This window comes from Pinus tabuliformis, chromosome 9 (genome assembly GCF_031772625.1).
Source record: "Pinus tabuliformis cultivar Carrire ecotype Pingquan chromosome 9, CPIR1, whole genome shotgun sequence".
NCBI classification, from domain to species: Eukaryota; Viridiplantae; Streptophyta; class Pinopsida; order Pinales; family Pinaceae; genus Pinus; species Pinus tabuliformis.
The window spans coordinates 572,385,857-572,391,856 of NC_142307.1; positions in this window are offsets into that span (position 1 = coordinate 572,385,857).

A 6,000-nucleotide genomic window follows, 5' to 3' on the forward strand; every position below is an offset into this window, starting at 1 on the left:
CATTGCACTTGTTTTTCTTCATTAGAACATCAGATCGAATCACTTGTTAGGATGTACCATAAGGTCGAATGCATTGTTTATATATATAGTCCATTGTGTGAGGTTGAATCCCTTCAATGAGGCCGACTTAATGGAAGGGCAGGCTGACTTGGCAGAGGAGAGATACATGACTACTTTACATAAAAATATTTTTCTTCTTTGGTACAAAAAGCCCAATTAGAGTCTAGAACATGATGACAAGTACCATGACTCATGACTCAACCCTAAAAGCACTCAATGGGTGCTTTGACCTATTGACATAGTTAAATGAGCATGAAACCCATGCTTATAAAAAAAAAAAAAATTTCTTTTATTTTTACAATTATTTTCTATCCTTTTCTTTACAAATACGTAAGAATTACATCATGTCATGAGCTAAATGACAATTATAAAGATCTATACTAGTTACATTTTCAACACAAGTACTTGGTCATAACTATACTCTCAATGTGGAGGAGGATGACTTTACTGGGGAGGATAAGATAGGGTGTATTTCCTTTAATTTTGAGATTACAAATTATAGAAAGATTTTGAAACTATTTTTTTTTCTTTGAGACTATCTGGAAATGTTGCATCCCCAAATTTCACATTCATATAAAATAACAAAGACTATAATAATATCAAATATGAATATTTTTAATCACATATCTAAAGATTCACTGATCTACAATTGTCTTCTAACAACTCAATGCTATAATTCTCATTGAACTTGGGATAGATATGAATTCCAAAATATTGGTATAAAAACATTTTATATTTTATTATTATAACACATATTTAATATATTCAAATGCATTGTTATTATTTATATGTGTATAAATTAATTGGTTTATTTCAAAGTATTTTATATTTAATATTTGAAAAACGAAATTTTAATATTTTTCAAATATTTTTAATCGAAAACTTTACAAATTTTTAATTTATTGTTTAAGAAGTAAAATTCCAATATTTTTCTCATATTCCATGTGAACATTTTCGCTTAAATAAAAACACAATTATTAAAAAATATCAGTTTTCTTTAAACTAGTGCTCAAACTATTTTCCATCACTTGAATAAATGGCCATGAAACTGTGAGCTTCATGATGCGAGAGAGTTTATTTTACATCCATAAAAAGGTCATTTTGACTATCTACCTATGAAGAGTAGATGGCATTCTTAGTAAATCCCTTCCTGTGTTGTACCAAGGGAAACGCTACAGCTATTGCAAAAGCCAACCATGGTTATATGTTAATTTTTTTTTATAAGCGCTGGTTGGGATTTTGTGTTACTAAAATGTTGTGCATTTACTTATTTAATGTTTAATATATTATTTGTAGCATTTAAATTCTAGCTTAAAATGGGTATAAACATTCTCTGATTTGTTATTTCATTAGTCTACTTAGTATTTGTGCCAACCATCTATTTTTTATTTCATTAGTTTACTTAATATTTGTGCTAATTATTTATTTGTTATGTCACTGCGTACATTTATGATTGGTTTCTAAGTTATCAGTTTGTTCGTATTGGTGGAATTTTAGTTAATTTTGGTTGAAATTTTTGCATGACGTTAGCCCGCTGTGGCATCCTGGGCTCTGGATTTCGAGAGTTGATGTCATCCTGACATGCATAGTAGACCAGACTATCAAAGAAAAAGAAGCAAAGAAAAAGAAAATGCAAAATTTTCAAAGTTTTGAGTCATTGTAAGCCTAGCTAAAACATAGACCAGCAGGGATGCTTGATGATAATTGAGTCAATTTCTATTGCAAGCCCAACAGACATAGTTGAGTCATGTTGAGTCATGTTTGAGTTATCTTGATTCATACTGGTGTAATTAACTATAACTTAACTCGAACTCGCTCGACTTGACTCAATTAACTCACTCTCCTAAATTTAGTCAACTCTGGGATGCGGGAGTAATTACATTTTCTAACAGAGACTCACTTAGAGAGCAATGAAGACATGGGTTCAATGGGTCCTCCAACATGGCAAATCTGATAAAATCCATGTGCCCCTTGGCAATTAATAATATTGGTGAAAACAAAGTGTTGTTATGATCCACCAAAATTAAATTATTAAAAATTGGCTGAAACAATCTCTATAAAGGGACAATTGATAACCTATACACTCCACCACTTTAGTTTGATAGAAAAGCATCTTCAAGATTTGGCACTCAGATTTTAGATTGAAGGCAAACACAAGCTCTGCACTAAAGTAGACATGAAATCTAGAGTTCTGAATTTTATAGACACAATGAAATTAACATGTAAAGGAAAAATCATTATATATATTAAGAGATCGCAATAAAAATGCTACCATCTCCATTGCAAATAATCACTATCTGTCATCAAAATCCTCCATCAAGAAAAGGGCAGTTGCCAGACTAATATAGGAAATAGGAATCGTCCCACACCCATGAGCCTACAGAAAAATCAGTCCCCAAATTGCACAACCTCATTGACATTTTTCACAATTTCCAAACCTTGAACAATAAAATTCTTATTTCCTCTTTTAAAATCATGTTTCGATGTTTCATTTCTTGACTCCTTCTGCAGATGATATGAAGCGGGTCATGCAACAAATTTAGGGGAAAGAGTAGTTGTATTCCTGTTGTTACCATTTACTATAGTACTAAGTTTCAGAGAACTTGTGTACATGAAAAACCCATAACTTGCCAGTGAAGTTTGAATGTTTCTCCACTGAATGCAATCTCCCATGAATGCAAACACACCATAATGTTGTATGAAAGGGGAGGGAGTTTGAATTAACTCGACTTGAATAGGAAATTGTTTGCAGTTTGAGGGTAGGGAGCCTCTCTATTGCGTGCCACACTCAGCCGGAGATACAGAAATGAGAGAGTTAGAATGAAATCAAGGAAATTTCTCATGTTGTAATAATTTCAGAGAATTTTGATACTGCTGGTAATGTTTTGTTTATCATGATTAGGGGCCAATCAATATATCATTATCTTTGTTCAATAATGATTGGGTGACAAATTAGATTTCGAAGGCAGCATGTAGTGGCATAGGGTTCAAGATGGACGCTTGTGAGTGTATTATGAGTGATGATTGATTTTCTTTTATTGTTTTTTTTTTTAAATATTATATATATATATTTTGTCAAATTGTTTGAGGTTTAAAGAGTTTTTATTCAGGATATTTAAATCATTAAAGTTATTTGGTAATTGCATCCGGTTTGGGCTACGCGCTCAACCAATTATACTAATAAAAACTTGACAAAATATTTTATATATATGAATATTATTTATTTGGTTACAAAATTTATATTTAAATATATAAATTTAAATTTAAATTATATTTTAATTAAATATATGATTAAAGTTTTTAATTTTGAAAAAATAAAAATACTGTAGACTTATTATTATTATTGTCTTTACTTCCATTTATTTTTATCTTTTTTTTATAAAAAAAGTCATACTGATTATCTCACATTTATTATTTTTGTACCAGCAAATATGTAGTTGCTTGCATTCTGTGCTTGATGTTTTCACCTTGAAAAGAGTTGTTATCATTTCCGATGCATGGACGACCTTTTTTAAGTGAGGTGGCCTTTATGAAAATCTGTGGACCCCATCTATTAGCACATTGTGCACTTTTATTCTTGATATATTGCATACTTTTTTTTTCAGACGAAAAAAATCAGCATGGTATTATATTGAGCAAATATAATGGGCGTTACATATGAACCAAATGTATAGCAGCTGCCAGAAACTTAAGCTGGGCCTGTTCAAGCTTTAAACAGGAAAAATCCGAGGGAAGATCAAAGATGAAATCATAGTGTAGACCTAAAAAAACACATACTTTAATTGATGGGAACAGATTAGCGTCTTTACAAAATAGAAGGAATTTCTTTTTAGTTTGATCAACACTTTCATTTATTTTTAATGTGTTTTTCCTTTTTTCAGCACAATCATCGTGAGATTGATTCTCACTTGTGCATAGATGCTTTATTGCGTTACATTAATTTATCAGGGCCTAGTAAAAGGATTGTTACCTATGATTTTGTATTTTTTTTGTTTTTTTTGTTTTGGTTTTATTATGGATAGTGGATTTAGGTTAGTCATATAGATGACTTTAGAGTCCAAATAGTGTTGGTATGATTTTGCACATTCATATCTCAGTGTTTTTCGGAGCTCATCACCTTGGAGTCTATCAGATATTTGGCATTGTGGGGATGGTGTGTTATTTTTATTTAGATGATTATTTTAAATTTAATTAGTTTTTGATATAATTATTTGAGTTTAAAATATTGTTCGTAATTTGGAATATATCAAATAGCATTATGGAGATGGGATGCAATTTTTATTTAGATGATTATTTTAAAATTTAATTAGTTTTTAATATTATTATTTAGTAAATCTAAAATATTGTTTTTATTTTGAGAATAATAGTAAACCCATGTATTTTAGTGAAATGGGTTATCATTTAGAAAGGCAGTTATATTTTATGTCATTTTTTTAATTGTATATGAATACTTAAGCAATTTTCTCAATTGTATATTATGGGGATGGTATGCAATTTTTATTTGGATGATTATTTCAAAATTTAATTAGTTTTTAATATAATTATTTAGTAAATCTAAAACATTGTTCTTATTTTGAGAATACTAGTAAACCCATGTATTTTAGTGAAATGGATTATCATCTAGAAAGACAGTTATATTTTATGTAATTTTCTTAATTGTATATTAATACTTATGCAATTTTCTCAATTGTATATGAATACTTGAATAAGCTTTTTTATAGGGTCTTAATTCTTAGATATTAATATAATCTTCCTAACTTTCATTTAAGGTGAGGTGTCAATGTATATATATTAATTTAAGTTATATTTAGGTTAGTAAGTAGTATTTTTATTATGTTAGTTTAATTAAGATATTGTGCATATGCATATTTTAAATAACCATGTACACATGATTTGCAATTTTTAAATTTATTTAATTTGATAAATTATTATATTAGTTATATGTTTTAATAGTTTTAGGTGGTAACACATTTTAAGTTGCATACACACTTTTATTTATTTTACGTGGTATTTTAAGCAACATACCCACCTTTATTTATTTTACTGAGAGGTACATTCTACGGTTTAGAATGAGGAGACGTGTATTTATTTCTATATTCAATCTAGAGTTTATAAGTGTTTATTTCAAGATGAAAATTAATAATTCACTAAATAAAAAACTAATAATGTTTACTATAGTAAATAAATATACGTATTTGGTTCCTTTTAATTAAAAATATTATCTAAGACTTTAGTATGAGGCAGGTGTGTATTTATTCTATCTTTTAAAAATATTTCAATGCCTATATCTATACATAAGTAAAACATTCTATTGATGTGTTGTTCAAAATGAAGGACATGTGCAATTCCTTACATGTTTTAGCATGAAGTTGATATATATATATATATATATATATATAGAGAGAGAGAGAGAGAGAGAGAGAGAGAGATAACCAACATAGATCCATCTTAACCCTTGATTTATCAAGAATCTAGAGGGATCAAATCTTCCAAGGTGCAAACTTTTCTTCATTTTTTTACATTCTAAAAGATGTTAAAGATGTTCGCATCTCAAGAGATTTGATCCCTCTCAACCCTTCATAGATCTAGGGTTAAGATGAATCAATGTCTATATACACCTACATTACAATTAATCTAATCTCATCTCTAAATTGTTATACATAAATATGTGTGTAACCATTAAAAGATATATATATTAGTCCATCATATTTAACATATTCAATTTATATAGTTTAGTCATATCTTAGTTCATCTATAGTCCTAAGTAATAGCAAGCTATTTTCACAAAACAAAATTGTATTGCAAAACAAATTATATAATGCCAAAGAGACAATAAATAATTAACTTAGAATAATAACTGAATCAATTATATATATAAAGAGAATAATCCACATAAATGTATCATTATAATAGAATTAATTTCGATGCGACATATATACA